We start from the raw sequence: 24,355 nt of genomic DNA, 5'->3' as shown, positions 1-24,355 counted from the left end.
TAATTTTCCTTAAATTTCTATCAATTTATAATGATTTGATCTAATTTGAAAATTTTAGTGGAATATTTGATAATCTGATTAGATTTATTTACTTATTAATTTTTAATCTGCGGTTTTCTTCGTTTTTTTTTTTTCTATTTATCATTGTTTTTAATTAATTCAATTGAGGGTTTGGATTAAGTTTATGTTGGTCCAATTATGTTAATTTAATTAGAGTATAGAAGTGTTAACAGTTAAATTCAAGGTTGATGGATCCCTTGGACAATATAAAACAAAACATATGAAGTGGACTATCAAGAAAATTTTGCAGTCTTACTAAAGATGAATATAAGATGAATACAATGAGGATTTTATTGTCTTTGGTAACTCATTTTGATAGAGATTTACAATTATTGGATGTAAAGAATGTCTTTCTATGTCGTGAAATTGATGAAGAAATCTATATAAAAGTTTCTCTCAGGAAGTTTAGACAAGAATAAGGTGTTAGGTTGGAGGAAGAAGGTGTTTGCATGGATTGAAATAATCTCTTAGAGCGTGGTTTGGAAGATTTAAAAGGTTATATTAAGTATAGGGTTTTTAGACAAAGCTAAGGTGATCATACTTTGTTCATTAAAATTTAATTCAGGGGGAGTTACAGGCTTATTGGTGTATGTTGATGACATAATTGTGATAGAGAATGATCTAAAAGAAACAGAGGCATTTTGACAATGACTTGCAAAGAAGTTTATGGGAATTGAAGTGACACGGTAAAAAAAAAGGTATTTTTTGTATCACAACATAAATATGTCCCTTGACTTGCTCAAGGAGATGAAAAGGTTGGATGTAAACCTGTATAAACTCTTATAAGCAAACCATAAGTTTGAGCAAGCATCATTGAAAGATAAAGGAGCAGATCAAGGTGTACATCAAATATTAGTGAGACGATTGATTTATTTGTTGCACACAAGATCGAATATTGCCTATGTCATGAGTATGGTGAGCCGGTTTATGCATAATCCAAAGGAGGTATATTTACAAGTTGTCCATCGAATTTTACAATATCTTAAAGGAAGATTAGGAATGAGAATTATCTTGAGAAAATATATGAATTAGTTCTTTGAAGTCTACATGTATGTTGATTATATTGAATCAATGGTAGACATGAGATCCACATCAGTTACTATACCTTTCTTGGGGGAAACTTAGTGATTTAAAGGAGTAAAAAAAACCTAGTTATGTCAAGGTCTAGTGTGGAAGCAAAGTTTAGAACTATGGCATAAAGAAGTTGTGAGTTACTATGACTTCAAATTATTCTTGAGGGTCTACAAATTAGATGAGAAGGACTAATGGGGTTGTACTATGATAACAAATTAGTCATAAACATTAGTCATAATTCAGAACAATATGACTGAAGAAAACATGTTGAAGTTGATAGACACTTCATAAAGAAAATGTTGGAAAGTGGTTTGATTTGCACTCTATTTGTATCATCTAGAAGACAACTTACAAATGTTTTGATCAAGAGTTTGGTGAGCACAACATTTCAAACAATTATAAGTAAGGTGGAAATGGATAATATCTATTCCCTAGCTTAAGGGAGAGTCTTAGAATTTTGAATTTTACTATTTGAGGTTTTTTGTATATATATATATGTATTTAAAATTATGCATATAATTGTAAATTAGATTAGGAAGAATAATCCCTCATTTCTTGGGATTGTTTTGATTTATAGGGATTGTTAGTTTATTTATTTCCTTTAATGTAGGATATAAACTATCACAACTAATTAAATAAGAATTCAATACCATTTTTTGCCACAACTTGGAAATGTAAGTGTAAGAATCACAATTTTGACAAGAAGCCTAGAAGAACTAGAACGAAAGATAATCTATAAATGAATTGTTAGAAATGCTCAGACTTGTGCCATATGCGAGTCTAGAGGACACATAATTAATAAGGGTCTTACCATTCCTATAGTGAAAGATATTTTTAGTGAAAAAGCTGCTGTAATTGGAATCTTAGTTGGTTGAATGGTGGCAGGTTTAGACAAGAAAGGAATTACCCATTCTAGAACACCTATAACGCAAGCTAGAGAAATCATCTGAATTTTTCTTGGAGCAATCTAAACAATTTTCAAGAAAGATATGAAACCAAGGGATGATATAGGGGAATAAAGGTGTCAATGTGATCAATTTAATCAACCTTAGTCTCAAACTACAAATCAACTCCAAAAGCATCAAATCGTAAACCTTCTTTATCATCCTCATTAGAAGCAAGATTTCATTGAAGATTAAGAAAAGTATAATGAAGAGCTTAGGAAATTTTCTGTTAAGTAAAAGAAATGGAATGAAGAACAATACAAATTCAATTCTTAAACACCCCAAGCCCTCACCAATATCCAAACAACCTTAAATAAGTTAAAAATATAGACTAATGGGGATAAAGGGAAATCTCCAGCCTAACCTCATCAGAATCCAAGGGCTCTTTATAAAGCAAAGAAAGGTGAAAGTTATTCTCACAATCAATAAGAGGTGAAAGAAGTAGTTGCATTGAGAAGTAAAATTTTTTTTAAGGAAACTAAAAAAGAGAAAGAGGTTGATGTTGAGAAAAAAGAAAACATAACTAAACTTCATGGTAAGGTAAAGGAGATGGAAGAAAGTGAACCAAGAAGAGGGAGGAAGATATAAAAGGAAAGACCAGAAAATTGTTGCTCAATTTCCTCATACTTTAAAGGGTAAGAGATCTGAGAATAAATATGATGAATTTTTTTATGTGTTGAAGCAAGTGAAAGTCAACATACCTTTGCTTCATGTTGTCAAACAAGTGAGAGTGATAATTGAATGTAAAACCCTTGTAGAGTACAAGGATCATGAATTTATGGAAAAGACATTGTTAGATCTAAGGGCTAGAGACAATCTATTATTATACTCTTTGTACAAGAAATTGGATTTGGGGAAGCCGAAAAAGACAAGCATCACATAACCGTTGATAGATCTTTTAATCAAAATACCTAGAGGTTTGAGGGAGGATGTTTTGGCATAAATGGACAAATTCTTTTATCCTTGTATTGGATACCAAGCTAATTCAAATGAGAGCTAATTTGGTGCTTCTTATTTTCAAAAGACCATTCCTTGCTACTATTAATGCTATAATAAATTGTATGAATGGAATAATGAAATTAACTTTTAGCAATATGACTTTAGAGACGAGCATATTGCACATGAGAAAGCAATTATTTGTACAAAAAGAAGAAATAGAAGTCTTCTCGGTTAACACTCTTATCCAAGAACACGATGATTTTCTACTAGAGAGTAAAGTTGATGAAACTTATGTTCGTTTCAAGGTATTGAGCAGTGATATGAAGTAAAGGAAACTTTTATTGAGGTGCGGGTCTAAGAGTAAGGAAATCTTAGGTACCGAAAATGTTCAAAACACTAAGAAGTATTGAGGAGCAAAACAAAGAAAGACAACCCTTGTGCAAAAGGGGTTGCAATGTGTCTTTTCAAAACATATCGGTGATTATCCCTACAGAGCTTAAGGTTAAACAAGAACAGATGTTGATCAAAACTTTAAGAAGTTATCAAAAAACCATAGGTTGGTCAATTGAAGACTTAAAAGGAATAAGCCCATTGATCTATACACATCATTGGACAAAGGAGCTAACATTGTTCACCAACCTTAAAGAACATTGAGTACTCATATGCAAGAAGTTGTGAGGGCTAAGGTGATTAAGCTCCTTGATCCCAAAATTATTTACCTTATTTTTGATAACAATTGGGGTAGATTGAGTTATGTTGTGCTAAAGAAAAGTGGTATCACAGTAGTTATTAATGAAAAAGAGGAAGTCATTCTTACAAGACTAACTTTTGGTTGGAGGTTATGGGTTGATTACATAAAGTAAAATATAGTAGCTATGGAAGACTATTGTTTTCTAGCATTCCTTGACCAAACTCTAAAAAAGGGTGGTTAGATGGTTCTTCTAGATATTTTCAAATTGACATAACTCCAATGGATTTGGTGAAACTTACCTTACATATGTATATAGAAAGATGCCTTTAGGGTTTTGGAATGCTCCTAGACCATTTAAAAGGTGCATGATCCATATATTTTCAAAATCGTGTGAAAGAGAAATGGAAGATTTCATATGAAGGATATAATTTCAACAAGGTGAATTGAAGTAGGACAAGCAAAAATAGTTGATTATGAAACTACCCAATCACTCTAGTATGAGATGGAATGTGTCTTTTTAAGACAAATCGGTGATTATCCCTATAAAGCTTAAGATTGAACAAGAAGAGAAGCGGATTAAAACATGAAGAAGTTATCAAAAAACCATAGGTTGGTCAATTGAATACTTAAAAGGAATGAGCACGTTGATCTATAAGCATCTTTGGACAAAGGAGTTAACATTGTTCACCAACCTTAAAGAACATTGAATCCTCATATGTAAGAAGTTGTGACGACTAAGGTTATTAAACTCCTTGATCCCCAAATTATTTACTCTATTTCCGATAGCAATTGGATTAGTTCAAAATAAGTTGTGCCAAAGAAAAGTGGTATTAGAGTAGTTAAGAATGAAAAAGTGGAAGCCATTCTTACAATATTAACTATTGGTTAGAGGGTATGGGTTGATTACAAAAAGTAAAAGATGGCAGCTAGGAAAGACTATTGTTTTCTACCATTCCTTGACCAAACACTAGAAAACGTAGTGGGATATCATTTCTATTACATTGATTGTTGATTTAGATATTGTCAAATTGGCATAACTCTAAAGGATTGGGCTAAAACTACTCTTACTATTTTTGGGATATATGTATGTAGAAAGATGCCTTTAGGGTTATGAAATGCTCCTACAACTTTTAAAAGGTGCATGATCATCATATTTTCAAAATTGTTAGAAAGAGAAGTTGAAGTATTCATAGAAAGGATATAGTTTCGAAAAGTGGAATTGAAGTTGGACATGTAAAAATTGAGTTTATTGTGAAATTTCCTAGTCTCTCTTGTATGAGTTGAAATTTACCTTTTTAAAACAATTTGGTGATTATGCCAATAGAGCTTAAGGTTGAATGAGAAGAGAAGCTGATCAAAAATTTAAGAAGTTAAAAAAAACAATAGGTGGGTCACTTGATGACCTAAAAGGAATAAGCCCATTAATCTATACACATCATTGGACCAAGGAACTAACATTGTTAACCAACCTTAAAGAACATTGAATCTGCATATGCAAGAAGTTGTGAGGACTAAGATGATTAAGCTAGTTGATCACAAAACTATTTACCCTATTTCTGATAGCACTTTTGTGAGTTGGAGTTAAGTTGTGCCAAAGAAAAGTGGTGTCACACTAGTTAAGAATGAAAAAGAGGAAGTCACTCTTGCAAGACTAACTATTGGTTGGGAGGTATGGATTGATTACAAAAAGATTAAAATATTGTAGCTAGGAAACACTATTGTTTGTACCATTCCTTAACCAAACACTAGAAAAAGAAGTTGGATATCCTTTCTATTACATAGATGGTTGTTCTAGATATTTTCAAATTAGCATAACTCTAAAGGATTGGGTGAGAACTACTCTCGCTTCGCTCGGGATATATGTGTATAGAAAGATGCCTTTAAGTTTATGAAATGCTACTACAACTTTTTAAAGGTGCATGCTCAGTACATTCTGAAAATTGTTAGAAAGTGAAATGGAAGTTTTCATAGAAAGGATATAATTTCAATAAGGAGAATTGAAGTTGGACAAGTAAATCTTGAGTTGATTGTGAAACTTCCTAATTCCTCTAGTATGAGTTGAAATGTGTCTTTTTAAATCAAATCGGTGATAATGACTATAGAGCTTAAGGTTGAATAAGAAGAGAAGCTGATCAAAACTTTCACAAGTTATCAAAAAACCATAGGTGGGTTAATTGATGACTTAAAAGGATTAAGCCCATTGATCTATACACATCATTGGATAAAGGAGCTAACTTTGTTAACCATCCTTGAAGAACATTAAATCCTTATATGCAAGAAGTTGTGAGGACTAAGGTGATGAAGCTGGTAGACTACAAAAAATTTTATCCTATTTTTGATAGCATTGGTTAGTTTGACTTAAGTCGTGCCAAAGAAAAGTGGTATGATAGTAGTGAAGAATGAGAATGAGGAAGTCATTCTTACAAGACAAACTATTTGTTAGAGGTTGTGGCTTGATTACAAAAAGTGCAATATAGCTGGTAGGAAAGGCTATTGTTTTCTACAATTTCTTAACCAAACACTAGAGAAGGTAGTTGAATATCTTCTCTTTTACTTAGTTGTTCTACATATTTTCAAATTGGCAAAAATCCAATGGATTGGGTGAAAACTACTCTCTCTCCTTTTGGGATATATGTATATGGAAAGGTGCTTTTAGGGTTATGGAATGCTCCTATAACTTTTAATAAGTGCATGATCAATATATTTTCAAAATTGTTGGAAAGAAAAATGGATGATTTCATAGAATGGATATAATTTCAAAAAGTAGAATTCAAGTAGGACAAGCAAAATATAGTTGCTTATGAAACTACCTAATCCCTTTAGAATGAGTTGGAATTAGTTTGTTTCAAACAAAAGGTGATTATCCCTATAGAGCTTAAGGTTGAACAAGGAGAGAAGCTGATCAAAACTTTAAGAAGTTATAAAAAAACAATTGGTTGGTCAAGTGAAGACTTAAAACGAATAAGCCTATTGATCTATACATATCACTGGAAAAGGAGCTAACATTGTTCACCATGCATAAAGAACATTGAATTCTTATATGCAAGAAGTTGTAAGGACTAAGGTGATTAAGCTCCTTGATCCCAAAATTATTTGCCTTATTTTTGATAGCAATTGTGTTAGTTTGACTTAAGTTGTCCTAATGAAAAGTGGTATCAGAGTAGTTAAGAATGAAAAAGAGGAAGTGATTCTTACAAGACTAACTATTAGTTGGAGGGTATGGGTTGATTACAAAAAGTAAAATATATTGGCTAGGAATGACCATTGTTTTCTAGCATTCCTATACCAAACACTAGAAAAGGTAGTTGGATATCCTTTCTATTACTTACATGGTTGTTCTTGATATTTTCAAATTGACACAACTCTAAAGGATTGGGGTTAAACTACTCTCACTCCTTTTGGTATATATGTATATAAAAAGATGCCTTTTGGGTTATGAAATGCTCCTAAAACTTTTAAAAGGTGCTTAATCAATGTATTTTCAAAATTTTTAGAAAGAGATGGAAGTTTTCATAGAAAGGATATAATTTCAAAAGGGAGAATTGAAGTAGGACAAGAAAAAATTGAGTTGATTGTAAAACTTCCTAATCTCTTTAGTATGAGTTGGAATGGGCATCTTTAAGGTTTAACAAGAAGAGAAGTTGATCAAAACTTTAAGAAGTTATAAAAAAACCATAGGTTGGTCAATTGAAGACGTAAAAGGAATAAGCTCATTGATCTATACACATCATTGGAAAAAGAAGCTTACATTGTTGACCAACCTTGAAGAACACTGAATCCTCATATGCAAAGAGTTGTGAAGACTAAGGTGATTAAGCTCCTTGATCCCTAAATTATTTACCCTATTTGTGATAGCACTTGGGTTGGTTTGACTTAAGTTGTGCCAAAGAACAGTGGTTAATAATGAAAAAGAGGAAGTCATTCTGACAAGACAAACTATTGGTTGGATGGTATGGGTTGATTACAAAAAGTAAAATACAGTAGCTTGGAAGGACTATTGTTGTCGCCCATTTCTTTACCAAACACTAGAAAAGGTAGTTGGATATCCTTTTTATCACTTAGATGGTTGTTCTAGATATTTTCAATTCGGGATAACTCTGAAGGATTAGGTGAAAACTACTCTCACTCTTTTTGGGATATATGTATATAGAAAGATGTTTTATGGTTATGGAATACTCCTACAACTTTTAAAAGGTGTACGATCGATATATTTTCACACTTGTTAGAAAGAGAAATGAAAGATTTCATAGGAAGGATATGATTTTAAAAAGGAGAATTGAAATAGGACTAGCTAAAATTGAGTTGATTATGAAACTACGTATGCCTTTAGTATGAGTTTGAATATGTCTTTTGAAAACTAATCGATGATTATCCCTATAGAGCTTAAGGTTGATCAAGATGAAAAGTTGATCAAAACTTGAAGAAGTTAACAAAAAACCATAGGTTGGTCAATTGAATACTTAAAAGGAATAAGCCCATTGATCGTATACACATCATTGAACGAAGGAGCTAACATTGTTCACCAACCTTAAGGAACATTGAATCCTCATATGCAAGAAGTTGTGAGGACTAAGGTGATTACGCTCCTTGATCCCAAAATTATTTACCCTATTTCTGATAGCACTTGGGTTAGTTTGACTTAATTTGTGCCAAAGAAAAGTGGTATCAGAGTAGTTAAGAATGGAAAAGAGGAAGTCATTCTTACAAGACTAACTATTGATTAGAGGGTTTTGGTTGATTACAAAATGTATAATACAGTAGCTTGGAAGGACTATTGTTGTCTACCATTCCTTTAGCAAACACTAGGAAAGGTAGTTGGATATCCTTTCTATCACTTCGATGGTTGTTCAAGATATTTTCAAATTTGCAAAACTCTAAAGGATAGGGTGAAAACTATTCTCACTCCTTTTGGAATATACGTATATAGAAAGATGCCTTTAGGGTTGTGGAATTGTCCTACAACTTTTAAAAGGTCCATGGTCAATATATTTTCAAAATTATTTGAAAGGGAAATGGAAGATTTCATAGAAAGGATATAATTTTAAAAAGGAGCATTGAAGTAGCATAAGAAAAAATTGAGTTGATTATTAAACTACCTATTCCCTCTTGTATGATTTGGAATATGTCTCTTTAAGACATATTGATGATTATCCTTATAGAGCTTCAGATTGAACAAGAAGAGAAGTTGATCAAAACTTAAATAAGTTATCAAAAAACCATAGGTTGGTCAATTGAAGAGTGAAAAGGAATATGCTCATTGATCTATACACATCATTGGACAAAGGAGCTAACATTGTCGACCAACCTTAAAGAGCATTGAATCCTCTTATGCAAGAAGTTGTGAGGAATAAGGTGATAAAGCTCCTTGATCCCAAAATTATTTACCATATTTGTGATAGCACTTGGGTTAGTTTCAGTTAAGTTGTGCCAAAGAAAAGTGGTATTGTAGTATTTAAGAATAGAAAGGAGGAAGTCATTTTTACAAGACTAACTATTGGTTAGAGGGTATGGGTTGATTACAAAAAGTAAAATATAGTGGTTAGGCATGACTATTATCTTCTACCATTCCTTGACTAAACTCTACAGAAGAGTAGTTGGATATCCTTTCTATTACTTAGATGGTTGTTCAATATATTTTCAAGTTGGCATAATTCCAATGGATTAAGTGAAAACTATTCTCACTCCTCTTGGGATATATGAATATAGAAAGATGCCTTTAGAGTTAAGGAATGCTCCTACAACTTTTAAAAGGTGCATGATTAGTATATTTTCAAAATTGTTAGAAAGATGAATAGCAGTTTTCATACAAAGGATATATTTTCAAAAGAGAGAATTGAAGTAGGACAAGTAAAAATTGAGGGTATGTGTTGATTACAAAAAGTAAAATATAGTAGCTTCGAAAGATTATTTACTTGGGTGATTATTTTAGATATTTTCAAATTGGCATAACTCTAAAGGATTGGGTGAAAACTGCCCTCACTCCTTTTGGGAATATAGGAAGATGCCTTTAGGGTTAAGGAATGCTCCTACAATTTTTAAAAGGTGCATGATCAGTATATTTTCAAAATTGTTAGAAAGATGAATGGAAGTTTTCATACAAAGGATATATTTTCAAAAGAAAGAACTGAAGTAGGATAATAAAAAATTGAGTTTATTGTGAAACTACCTAATCCCTCTAGTATGAGTTCAAATGTGTCTTTCTAAAACAAGTTGGTGATTATCTCTATAGAGCTTAAGGTTGAATAAAAATAGAAGTTGATCAAAACTTTAAGTTGTTGTAAAAATACCATAGGTTGGTCAATTGAAGACTTAAAAAGAATAAGCTAATTGATCTATAGACATCATTGAACAAAGGAGCTAGCATTGTTCATCAACCTTAACTAACATTGAGTATTCATATGCAAGTTGTTATGAGTAATAAGTTGATTAAGCCCCTTGATTTGAAAATTATTTATTTACTAGATTTCTGATAGTACTTGGGTTAATTTGATGTAAGTTGTGTCAAAGAAAAGTGGTATCAAAGTAGTTAAGAATAGAAAAGAGGAAGCCATTCATACAAGACTATTGGATGGAGGGTATGGGTTGATTACAAAAAGTAAAGGATAGTAGATAGAAAAGACTTTGTTTTCTATCATTCTTTTACCAAACACTAGAAAAGGTAGTTTGATATCATTTCTATTACTTATATGATTGTTCTAAGTATTTTCAAATTGGCATAACTCTAAAGGATTAGGTGAAAACTACTCACTCCTTTTGGGATATATATACATAGAAATATGCCTTTTAAGGTTTTGGAATGCTCCTACACCATTTAAAAGGTGCATGATCAATATATTTTCAAAATTGTTCAAAAGAGAAATGGAAGATTTCATAGAATGGATATAATTTCAAAAAGGAGAATTGAAATAGGACAAGCAAAAATTCAGAGCATTATGAAACTACCCAATCCCACTAGTATGAGTTGAAATGTGTCTTTTTAAGACAAATCGGTGAGTATCCCTATCGAGCTTAAGATCGATCAAGAAGAGAAGTTGATCAAAACTTTAAGAAGTTATTAAAAGACCATAGGTTGGTCAATTGAATATTTAAAAGGAATAAGCACATTGATCTATAGACATCATTGGACAAAGAAGCAAACATCGTTCACCAACCTTAAAGATCATTGAATCTTCATATGCAAGTTGTGAGGATTAAGTTTATTAAACTCCTTGATCCCAAAATTATTTACCCTATTTCTGATAGCACTTGGGTTAGTTAGTTTAAGTTGTGCCAAATAAAAGTGGTATCAGAGTAGTTAAGAATGGAAAAGAGGAAGTCATTCTTACAAGACTAACTATTGATTAGAGGGTTTTGGTTGATTACAAAATGTATAATACAGTAGCTTGGAAGGACTATTGTTGTCTACCATTCCTTTAGCAAACACTAGGAAAGGTAGTTGGATATCCTTTCTATTGCATAGATGGTTGTTCTAGATATTTTCATATGGGCATAACTCTCAAGGATTGGGCGAAGACTACTCTTACTCTTTTTGGGATATATGCATGTAGAAAGAGGCCTTTAGGGTTATGGAATGCTCCTACAACTTTTAAATGGTGCATGATCATTATAGTTTCAAAATTGTTAGAAAGAGAAATGGAGGTTTTCTTGGAATAGATATAATTTCAAAAGTAGAATTGAAGTTGGATACGTAAAAATCGACTTTATTGTGAAACTTCCTAATCCCTCTAGTATGAGTTGAAATTTGCCTTTATAAAACAACCTGGTGATTATGCATATAAAGCTTAAGGTTGAACAAGAAGAGAAGTTGATTGAAACTTTAAGAAGTTAAAAAAAACCATAGGTGGGTCAATTGAAGAGCTAAAAGGAATAAGCCCATTTTTTATACACATCATTGGACAAAGGAACTAACATTGTTAACCAACCTTAAAGAACATTGAAGATATCCAAGAAGTTGTGAGGACTAAGATGATTAAGCTCGTTGATCGCAAAACTATTTACCCATTTTTGATAGCACTTGTTTTAGTTTGAGTTTAGTTGTGCCAAAGAAAAGTGGTGTCACACTAGTTATGAATGAAAAAGAGGAAGTCATTCTTACAAGACTAACTATTGGTTGTCAGGTATGGATTGATTACAAAAAGTAAAATATTTTAGTTAGGAAACACTATTGTTTGTTCCATTCCTTGACCAAACATTAGAAAAGGTAGTTGGATATCCTTCCTTTTACTTAGATGGTTGTTCTAGATATTTTCAAATTAACATAACACTAAAGGATTGAGTGAAAACAACTCTCGCTTTTTTCGGGATATATGTGTATAGAAAGATGTCTTTAGGTTTATGACATGCTCCTACAACTTTTTAAAGGTGCATGATCAATATATTTTCAAAATTGTTAGAGAGAGAAATGGAAGTTTTCATAGAAAGGATATAATTTCAATAAGGGGAATTGAAATCGGACAAGTAAATCTTGAGTTGATTGTGAAACTTTCTAATCCCTTTAGTGTGAGTTGAAATGTGTCTTTTTAAAACAAATCGGTGATTATGACTATAAAGCTTAAGGTTGAACAAGAAGAGAAGCTAATCAAAACTTTTAGAAGTTATCAAAAAAGCATAGGTGGGTCAATTGAAGACCTAAAAGGATTAAGCCCATTGATCTATACACATCATTGGACAAAGGAGCTAACATTGTTAACCAACCTTGAAGAACATTAAATCCTTATATGAAGGAAGTTGTAAGGACTAAGGTGATGAAGCTTGTTGATCACAAAATTATGTACACTATTTCTGATAGCAGTGGTTAGTTTGACTTTGGTTGTGCCAAAGAAAAGTGGTATGATAGTAGTTAAGAATGAGAAAGAGGAACTCATTCTTACAAGACAAACTATTTGTTGGAGTGTGTGTTAATTACAAAAAGTAAAATATAGCAGGTAGGAAAGGCTATTGTTTTCTACCATTTCTTAACCAAACATTAGAGAAGATAGTTGGATATCCTTTCTATTACTTAGATTGTTGTTCTAGATATTTTCAAATTGGCATTAATCTAAAAGATTGGGTGAAAGCTACTCTCACTCCTTTGATGATATATGTATATGGAAAGAGGCCTTTAGTGTTATGGAATGCTCCTACAACTTTTAAAAGGTGCAACATCAATATATTTTCAAAATTTTTAGAAAGTGAAATGGAGTTGATTGTGAAACATTCCAATCTCTCTAGTATGAGTTGAAATGTGTCTATTTAAAACAAAATTGTTATTATGCATATAGAGCTTAAGGTTGTATAGGAAGTGAAGCTAATGAAAATTTTAAGAAGCTATCAAAAAACCATAGGTCAGTCAATTGAAGACTTAAAAGGAATAAGCCCATTGATCTATACATATCATTGGACAAAGGAGCGAACATTGCTCACCAACCTTAAAGAACATTGAATCCTCATATGCAAGAAGTTGTGAGGATTAAGGTGATTAAGCTTTTTGATCCCAAAATTATTTACCCTATTTATGATAGCAATTGGGTTTGTTTGAGTTAAGTTGTGCCCAAGAAAAGTGGTATCACAGTATTTAAGAATGGAAAAGAGGAAGTCATTCTTACAAGACCAATTATTGGTTAGAGGGTATGAGTTGATTACAAAAAGTTTAATATAGTGGTTAGGTATGACTATTATTTTCTACCATTCCTTTACCAAAAAATAGAAACGGTAGTTGGATATCCTTTGTATTGCCTAAATTGTTGTTCTAGATATTTTTAAATTGGCATAACTCTAAAGGATTAGGTGAAAACTACTCTCACTCCTTTTGGGATATATGTATATAGAAAGATGCCTTTAGCGTTATGAAATGCTCCTACAACTTTTAAATGGTGCATGATCAATGTATTTTCAAAATTGTTGGAAAGAGAAATGAAAGTTTTCATAGTAAGGATATAATTTCAAAAAAGAGAATTGAAGTACGACATGTAAAAATTGAGTTGATTGTGAAGCTTCCTAATCTCTCTAGTATGAGTTGAAATGTGCCTTTTTAAATCCAATATGTGATTATCCCTATAGAGCTTAAGGTTGAACAAGAAAAGAATTTGATCAAAACTTTAAGAAGTTGTAAAAAAAAACCATCAGTTGGTCAATTGAAAACTTGAAAGGAATAAGTCAATTGATCTACACACATAATTGGAGAAAGGAGCTAACATTGTTCACTAACCATAAAGAACATTGAATCCTCATATGCAAGAAGTTATAAGGACTAAGGTGATTAAGCTCCTTGATCCCAAAATTATTTGCCTTATTTCTAATAGCACTTAGGTTAGTTTGACTTAAGTTGTGCCAATGAACAATGGTATCACTATAGTTAAGAACGAAAAAGAGGAAGTCATTCTTACAAGACTAATTATTGGTTGAAGGGTATGGGTTGATTACAAAAAGTAAAATATATTGGCTAGGAATGACTATTGTTTTCTAGCATTCTTTTGCCAAACACTAGAAAAGGTAGTTGGATATCCTTTCTATTATTTAGATGGTTGTTCTAGATATATTCAAATTGGCACAACTTTAAACAATTGGGGTAAAAATACTCTTCACTCTTTTTAGTATTTATGTATATAGAAAGATGCCTCTTGGGTTATGGAATGCTCCTAAAACATTTAAAAGGTACATGATCAATGTATTTTCAAAATTGTTAGCAAGCAAAATGGAGGTTTTCATAGAATGGATATAATTTTGAAAAGGAGAATTGAAATAGGACAAGCAAAAATTGAGTTGATCGTGAAACTTCCTAATCTCTCTAGTAGCTAGGAAAGACTAGTGTTTTCTACCATTCCTTGACCAAACTCTAAAAAAGGGTAGTTAGATTTTCTATTACTTAGATGGTTGTTTTAGATATTTTCAAATTGGCATAGCTCCAATGGATTGGGTGAAAACCACTCTCACTCCTTTTCCGGTATATGTATATAGAAAGATTCCTTTAAGGTTTTGGAATGCTCCTTCAACTTTTAAAAGGTGCATGATCAATATATTTTCAAAATTGTTAAAAAGAGAAATGGAAGATTTCGTAGCAAGGATGTAATTTCAAAAAGGAGAATTGAAGTAGGGCAGACAAAAGTTGAGTTGATTATAAAGCTACCACATTCCTCTAGTATTAGTTGGAATGTGTCTTTTTAAGACAAATCGGTGACTGTCCCTATAAAGCTTAACATTGAACAAGAAGAGAAGCTAACCAAAATTTTCAGACGTTATCAAAAAACCATAGGTTGGTCAATTGAAGACTGAAATGGAATAAGCCCATTGATCTATACACATCATTAGACAACGGAGCTATCATTGTTGACCAACCTTAAAGAACATTGAATCCTCATATGAAAGAAGTTGTGAGGACTAAGGTGATTAAGCTCCTTGATCATAAAATTATATGCCTTATTTTTTAGAGCAGTTGGGTTAGCTTGACTTAAGTTTTGCCTAAGAAAAGTGATATCACAATATTTAAGAATGAAAAAGAGGAAGTCATTCTTACAAGACTAACTATTGGCTGGAGGGTATGGGTTGATTACAAAAAGTAAAATATAGTAGCTAGGGAAGAATATTGTTTTCTACCATTCTTTTACCAAACTCTAAAAAAGGGTAGTTGGATATCCTTTCTATTACTTAGATGGTTGTTCTAGATATTTTCAAATTGTCTAGCTCCAATGGATTGGGCAAAAACTACTCACTCCTTTTGGGATATATGTATATAGAAAGATGCCTTTAGGGTTTTGGAATGCACCTACAACTTTAAAAACATGCATGATCAATATATTTTCAAAATTGTGAGAAAGAGAAATGGAAGATTTCATAGAAAGGAGAATTGAAGTAGGACAAGCAAAAGTTGAGTTGATTATGAAGCTACCCAATCCTTCTAGTATGAGTTGGAATGTGTCTTTTTAAGACAAATCCATGATTATCCCTATAAAGCTTAAGATTGAACAAGAAGAGAAGATGGTCGAAACTTTAAGGAGTTATCAAAAAACCATAGGTTGGTCAATTGAATACATAAAAGGAATAAGCCCATTGATCTATACGCATCATTGGACAAAGGAGCTAACAATGTTGACCAACCATAAAGAGCATTGAATCCTCATATGCAAGAAGTTGTGAGTACTAAGGTGATTAAGCTCCTTGATCCCAAAATTATTTGCCCTGTTTGTGATAGCACTTGGGTTAGTTTGACTCAAGTTATGGCATAGAGAAGTGGTATCATAGTAGTTATGAATGTAGAAGAGGACGCCATTCTTACAAGACTAACTATTAGTTGGAGGGTATGGGTTGATTTCAAAAAGTAAAATATAGTGGCTAGGAAAGTCTTTTGTTTTCTACCGTTCCTTGACCAAACACTTGAATTCTATTACTTATATGGTTGTTCTAGATATTTTCAAATTGGCATAACTCTAAAGGATTGGTTGAAAACTTCTCTCACTCATTTTAGGATATGTATATATATATATGGAAAGATGCCTTTAGGGTTATGGAATGCTCCTACAACTTTTAAAAGGTGCATGATTGATGTAGGAGAAACAAAAATTGAGTTGATAATGAAACTACCTAATCCCTCAAGTATGATTGTTGTTCGCTAATTCCTAAGACATGAAAGATTCTATAAGAGATTCATTAAGGTGTTTTCTAAAATCGCTCAACGTCTTTTGCAGTAGCACTTCTACTTAAAGTTATTGAATTCAAGTGGTAAGAAGATTACCAGAAACCCTTTGATAAAGGAAAATGTCATTTCTGCACCCTATTGGAGGTTACATGTTGAACTTATGTCTGATACTAGTGATGTTGCCATTGGAGCAGTTTTGGGATTTGTGGTCTACTATGAAACATAAGGTTATATGAAATTCAAAGGACTTATACCACTACGAAGAAGGAACTTCTTGCTCTAGTATATACTAGGCAAATTCAGATGTTACCTTTTCAACACCATTATTGTTGTATTTATTGACCACTCTACACCAAGATACACATTGGGGAAGAAGGTTGAGAAGTCAAGATCAATCATATGGATTTTTTCTCCTAGGACAATTCTATATAGAATGTGGTAGTTGATCATCTGTTTAGAATAAATTAAATTTAAAGGAAAGGAGTAGATTAATGATGATTTTCATGATGTTGCACTCCTAGTTGAGAACAAAACTCTATAGTATGCTCAAATAGTACTAATTTTTTTTGTTACTGCTGGATCTACCCTTAGAATGGAAGAATGAGGATAAGAAAGTTTTCTCATCAAAGATGAAATATTACCTTTTGACAATCCTTATCCATACAAGTATGGTTTAGATCAAATAATGAGAAGATTTATTTTTGAAGAGAAGATGGGAGATGTCTTGAAAATGTGCCATGATGATGCATGTGGTGGGACTTTTCAAGAAAAATAGCTACAAATGTACTTTAGTCAAGGCTTTATAGGAATCACTACTAAAGGATGCTTGGAAATAAATGAAGAGTTGTGAGAAATTTCATTTAAGATCAATCAATAGAAAATTGGTCATGCCTTTGAACAACAACCTTGTTGAAGTATTTGACTATTGGTGAACTGACTTTGTGGGCCCTTTTCCAACTTTATTTGGACATAATGGATTCTAGTAGTTGTGCACTATATGTCTAAGTGGCTGGGAGCAACACCCAATTGGCCAAACGACATAGCACGTGCAAGTGACTTAAATTGATGAAAATTCCTGAAATTTGTTTTGAACTTGATGAAAGTTCTTGAAAATTCATGGTAAATAAATTTGTATGAATGAAGATTTTAAGGAAAAGATATTTCTATATCTCCACCATACCATTGAATTCATTTCAATATTAAGACTAATAATCTCCATATGTGTCCAGATAAAGATGATTTTGACACTAGAATGCTTTACCAAAATATCAATACCTTTGTAACTTTGAGAATTGCAACCTTTTGAGCCTGATAGTATTTATTGATTCATTTTTACATTATTGTGACACTAAAGAAAAATGTATGAAGAATAAGAGTTTATTAAATTCAATTCAATAAGACGAAGCCTAGTATTAGATTTTCAATACCTCTCTATCATTTTTGTAAAAATGTCCCAAATCTAATGTTGAAAATTTTGGAAAATTTTTAGTTGAAACACACATTTTAGGATGTTTGGACATTGGAACTGCCAAATGGTAAGAGAAAAGTGAGGTATTGACAATTTTGATAGCATGGAGAGAAATTCGATGATAATTTTCACATTAGTTCAAAAGAAGAAGAAAAAAAGTCTCTTATCAATTATATTGTGATATGGAATGAATAAAGGGTTTAGTGTAAAAATTTCCCAAAATTGAAAAGCAAAATCAATTTTTGATACGTATCCGAAAGCTTGGGTTCCTTCTCTATATAGAAAGATTGTGTGTATAGGTATGAGGGTTTTGCTTGTAAAAGAGTATGTTGGTTGAATTGTAGATGCCAACTTGTATCTGTTAAAAAATAGAGGAATTATTGTAATCTATGCAGGTAATCTAGATTTCCCCTTTAATTTACCAAGAGGTGGTATTAGAGCGAGCTTGTGGGAACTCTTACTCTTGAAAGGGACGTAAATAGAAGGGAACTCGACATCCATGGTAAAACTTAACAATTCAAATTGGGTTATGTGGAAGTCCATATTGGAAGATTTTCTCACCATCAAAGATTTGTCCAATACTCTTGAGGGCGAAGAAGCCAAGCCTAAAGATATTTTTCATTTGGCATGGAATAAGTTGAACAAAAAGGCAATTATATATATTAGGCAATGGATTGATACATCCTTATGTCATCTGTGGCAAATGAAACAAATGACTATAATCTCTAAAAGAAATTAGAGATGGTGTTTGAACAAAAAAACTACTAGGAATAAAGTTTTCTTATTAAAGAAGCTAGTAAACATGAAGTTAAAGGAAGGAACACTATGACAGATCACTTGAATGCTTTTAAAAGTATTGTAAATCAGTTGGCTCCAAGGAAAATGGCTATAGATGATGAGATGTAAGCATCGTTGTTGCTTTGTTCGTTGTTAGACAATTGGGAAACTTTTGTTGTGATTATTAGTAACTTTATTCCAAAAGGTGCATTATTTATGGAGCTTGTGATGGGAAATTTGTTTAGTGAAGAGATAAGAAGGAAGACTTGTGACATAGAAAATGAACAGGCCCTAATCATAGCAAGTAGAAGAAGAAACAAGAATAGAGGATAGAAAGATCATGACAAGTTCGAGGGAAGGTCCCAGTCCAAAGATAAAATAAAATATTTCCATTGTGGAAAAGGACATGAAAAGGAATTATAGCATCTGGAAAAGGGAACAAAATAGGCTGAATTAGGAAAAAGAAAATGACAAAAATACCTAGCCTTTGTATCAAACAGTGATGATGTTTCAGTATTCCCATGAGTGTTTGCATGTAGATAAGCAAGAATTTTAGTGGATTATTGGTAATGCAGTCTCCTACCTTACTATTCCTGACTTTGAGTTGTTTTTTCTACCTACAAAGTTGGGGTTGTTGGCATAGGCAAGATGCAAAACTCTAGTCACTCCAAAATTATAGGGATTGGTGATATTTGCTTTGAAACCAATATGGTGCAAGTTGACATTGAAAGATGTAAGGCATGTTCAAAATTTACGCCTTAATCTAATGTCAAGTTTTTCCTTAGACAAGCAAGGTTATGAAAGCCACTTTGGCAAAGGCAAATGAAAGCTCACTAAGGATTCATTGGTTGTTGCAAAATAAGAAGTATGTTGCAATTTGTACAAGTCCCAAGGGAAAGTTTTTAATGATGAGTTATACGTTATAAAGGGTACTTCCTTGGAGTTGTGGCATAAGAGGTTGGAGCATATTAGTGAGAAAGGATTGCAAGATCTAGCAAGGAAGTTCTTAATTCCCTTGGCTAAAAATGAATCATTGTATCATTGTTTGGTTGGAAAACAGCATAAGGTTTCTTTTAGTAGCATATCTAAGAAAAAGTTAGAGAAGTAGGAGTTGGTATAGTCCAATGTTTGTTGCCCTATGTATGTGTAAACTCTTGGAGGAAACTGATACATTGTTACCTTTATTGATGATGCTACCAGGAAGGTATGGATTATTTACTCAAATCAAAGGATCGAGTTGTTTAATTTTTTTTACAGTTTCATGCCATAGTTAAGCGAGAGACTAGAAAGAAGTTGAAGTGTCTTAGGTTTGATAATGGTGGACAGTACAACTCAAGGGAGTTTGAAAAATAGTGCATTAATAATGGTCGAAGGTATGAGAAAACAGTTCCTAGCACTCCACATTATAATGGTGTGGCTGAAAGGATGAATCACACCATCATTGAGAGAGTTAAGCATATGCTAAAGATTGCAGAGTTGTCTTTGGGTGAAGTTGCTCAGACTGCCTACTATTTGATAAATAGATCTCCATTAAGTCCATTGAACTTTGAGGTTCCAAGGAAGACGTGGACAGGAAAAGATGTTTCCTATTCCCACTTGTGGGTTTGTAGGTGTAAAACTTTTGTGCATATTACCAAAGAACAGAGATCCAAATTTGATGATAAGGCGGTTCCACATGTCTTTGTTAGGTATGGTGATGAAGAGTTTGGATTCAAGTTGTTGGATCCAACCAAGAAAAAATTGGTGAAAAGTAGAGATGTGGTATTCCAAGAAAAGCAAACCTTGAGGGATTTTGAAATAGCTAATCAGTCCAAGAGGTATAAGTGATGAATCCATTAAGTTGGTACCTATTCCTCCATCATTAGAGCAACCTAGAAATGAAGAGGAGGAAATTGATGAGCTAGTAAGAGAGGGTGGAGCAAGGGACTTGCAAAACAATAGTTTAGAGGGAACAGCCGGTAAGGGACCTTGGCATTCTATTCTAGTTTTGGTGAATTGTATTCAAACTCTTGTTCAATCTGCAGGAATCTGGAAAACAATAAACTACAAGGCACCCTCCCAGACTCTCGAAACCGAGAAAGTTTAGAAGTCGGGTATGGGACCAGTATATTTTTTGTTAATGATTCACATTCCACAATTCTGATGCAACATTTTTATGCAGATCATCAGGCAATTTGTGCCTTTCCTTCTCCATTTCAACATGTAGTGAAGTTTCATCCAATCCTTCAATTGAGACGCCACAAGTTACCATTTTAACAAAAAGCAGCACAATGATCATAACCTGAGAACAATTATACTTGGTGCAGTGGTGGAGTTTTGTTTGCAGTTATTGTTACTTCCCTATTAGTGTTCTTGTACATTCGGAGAAAGAGAACTGAAGTCACATACTCAGAACGTAAGAAAAGCCCTTTAATCATTGCCATACTAGTTTGTTCATTCTCATATGGCTATTGGGTTATTTTTGCAGGAGCAGGAGTGGATATGAGAAACTGGAATGCAGCAGCAAGAATCTTTTCCTACAACAAAATCAAAGCAGCTACAAAAAACTTTAAGGAGGTTATAGGAAGTGGTAGTTTCGGATCTGTTTACATTGGCAAGCTGCCAGATGGAAAACTAGTAGCCGTGAAGGTGCAGCTTTATGGAACACAACTTGGGGCTGATTCCTTTATCAATGTGGTTTGTCATATGAATTCTCTCACTTTTTATTTTTATTTTTTATGTACTTGATTTGTTCCCTCTAAGATGATGCCCAAACAAGTGATCTCTTCTGATAGTATAGACCGGTTTTATGGAACACAACTTGGGGCTGATTCCTTTATCAATGAGGTTTGTCATATGAATTCTCTCACTTTGTTTTTTTCTTTTTTTCTTTTTTTTTTTGTACTTGATTTGTTCCCTCTAAGATGATGCCTAAACGAGTGATCTCTTCTGATAGTATAGACCGGCCTAATTGCAGTTGCTGGTTGATCATCCTAATGATCACAGTTATATGCTATCTCATTATACCTTGTGCTTCTTGTTGGATCTATCATTTGGAAAAATAAAGTTGTTGTGGAGTTATTATGTCATTGTTTCATTTAATGGATTCTGTTTAGGTGCATCTTGGGAAATACTTGAATGGAGCTATTTTTTATTTTCCTCTAGTTATGCTTCATTTTAATTCATTCTTGTCCTTCTTCCAAAAATTCTCCACTTTTTATTGATATTTATTTGAGAATTAGAATTACCCACCATCTCAGGTGCAAATGGTAGAAGGATAACTTCAATTGTTATAGAATCAATTGTGGTTATACTAATGGATCACTAAGGTAAGGGCTTTTCTCATCTGGTTTTCTTTGTGTTGCTTTGCAGGTCTGTTGTGAGTTTTTCCGATTGGTTTCTGCAAAAACAGGTACCCTTTGGATTCATATGATTGTATATGGGTTGCAGATCAAAGCTTTTCACCATTCCATTTGTCAACTGGGTTCAACATTCAGCTCAGCTTCAATTTATCAAGTATCGAGGAGAGCCTTCCTCTGGCTGTTCTTCAAACTGCAAGAGTTTTGGCCAGGAGGGATGCACTGTCTTATTATTTTCCTCTTGATAAGCTAGGGGACTAGTACATTGTCCTCTATTTTGCTGGAATTCTTCCTGTGTCTCGAACTTTTGATGTGTTGATTAATGGGGATGTTGTATGGTCAAGCCACACTCTGAAAAACTCCAGAGCCACCGCTCTTTTCTTTATGCGAAAGGGAATCAAGAGCTTGAGCATCACATTGAAGAATATCAGCTTCAACCCTCTAATCAATGCAATTGAGGTATATGAGATGGTTGATGTTCCCTCAGAAACTTCCTCAACTACAGGTGATTTTCTCTCTGCATTCTGCATACTTAATGAGGCTTTTCTGAAGGCTAAGATCAACCCCATTTTACACTTGGCCTGTTGATATCTTCTTGCAGTTTCGGCACTTCAGGTTGTTCAGCAATCAACTGGGTTGGATCTTGGATGGCAAGATGATCCATGCTCTCCTACACCATGGGATCATATCGGCTGCCAAGGAAGTCTGGTTACTTCATTGTATGTACATTTCTTGAAGCCATTTCCTTTTCCCTTTTCTTCTTTGCAAGCTGAACTGATATGGGGTTAAGGACTTTTCTTAGGGGGCTTCCCAACATTAACTTGAGGTTAATCAGTCCTACATTTGGTGACTTATTGGATCTTAGAACACTGTAAGCTCTTTATATGAACAACAACATAGCTCTGCTCTTGTTCATACATTTTTCCATACTCTGACCCTTACATTTCTTTCTGGTGGGGCTACATCTTAGGGATTTGCACAACACATCACTTACCGGGAAGATACAGAACTTGGATAGCCTGCAACACCTTGAAAAACTGTTATGCCTTCCTAAAAACTTATTCATAACCCAAATTTTGTTTCCCTGGATGGCATGAACCAAACATTGTGTGAACTGAAATCTTCAGGAATTTGAGTTTCAATCAGCTAACATCCTTTGGTTCTGATTTGGAGAATTTGATCAGTCTTCAAATTTTGTGAGTTCCAATTGCCTATATGGTTTTAGTACTATTTATTTAGCACAGTTAAGCCCGTATTGATTTTATGCTCTTTGCATTAAAATTGTTACTTATTTTTCTTGAGAAAGGGGTGCTTATCCTACACTCATTTTATCTTATATGAAGGGACTTGCAAAACAATAGTTTAGAGGGAACAGTTCCAGAGAGCTTGGGAGAGTTAAAGGACCTTCACCTATTGTAAGTGAGCATGAAAATGGGATCAGCCAGTAAAGTCCTTGACATTTTATCCTAGTTTTGGTAAATTGCATTCAAACTGTTGTTCAATCTGCAGGAATCTGGAAAACAATAAACTTCAAGACACCCTCCCAGACTCTCTAAAACGTGAAAGTTTGGAAGTTAGGTATGGGACCAGTATATTTTTCGTTACTGATCCACTTTCCATCATTCTGATGCAGCATATTTGTGCAGATCATCAGGCAATTTGTGCCTTTCCTTCTCCATTTCAACATTTAGTGAAGCTCCATCCCACCTTCAATTGAGACACCACAAGTTACCATCTGTAACATAAAGTAGCACAATGATCATAACCTGAGAACAATTATACTTGGAGCAGTTGGTGGAGTTTTGTTTGCGGTTATTGTTACTTCCCTGTTAGTGTTGATGTACATGAGGAGAAAGAGAACTGAAGTCACATACTCAGAAAGTAAGAAAAAGCCCTCTAATCATTGCCATACTAGCTTGTTACTTCATTCTCATATGGGCATTGGTTTTATTTGTTCAGGGGCAGGAGTAGATATGAGAAACAGGAATGCTGCAGCAAGAATCTTTTCCTACAAAGAAATCAAAGGAGCTACAAACAACTTTAAGGAGGTTATAGGATGTGATAGTTTCGGATCTGTTTACATTGGCAAGCTTCCAGATGGAAAACTAGTAGCTGTGAAGGTGTGGTTTGATAGAACACAACTTGGGGCTGATTCCTTAATCAATGAGTTTTGTCATATGAAATCTCTGACATTTTTTTTTTGTACTTGATTTGTTCCCTCTAAGGTGATGCCCGAGTGATATCTTGCAATAGTATAGACTGGACTAATTGCAGTTGCTGGTTGATCATCCTAATGATCACAGTTATATGCTATTTAATTATACCTTATGCTTCTTGTTGGATCTAATATTTGGAAAGATAAAGTTGCTGTGGAGTTATTTTATCATTTTTTTTTTTATTTCATGGATTCTCTTTTGGTGCATCTTTTGTTACAAATTCGTCATCAAAATCTTG

At 33.3% G+C, this 24,355-nt stretch overlaps 1 pseudogene; it reads left to right on the top strand.

Annotated features, from left to right (window-relative positions):
* The first annotated feature begins 15,354 nt into the window (after window positions 1–15,354).
* LOC117917783 lies at window positions 15,355–24,304 on the top strand (annotated as a pseudogene).
* The last annotated feature ends 51 nt before the right edge of the window (window positions 24,305–24,355 follow it).

The sequence above is a fragment of the Vitis riparia genome, chromosome 7 (assembly GCF_004353265.1).
Source record: "Vitis riparia cultivar Riparia Gloire de Montpellier isolate 1030 chromosome 7, EGFV_Vit.rip_1.0, whole genome shotgun sequence".
Lineage (NCBI taxonomy): Eukaryota > Viridiplantae > Streptophyta > Magnoliopsida > Vitales > Vitaceae > Vitis > Vitis riparia.
The sequence above is the reverse complement of the archived record's forward strand: the minus strand, read 5'-3'. Positions and strand labels throughout refer to the sequence as shown.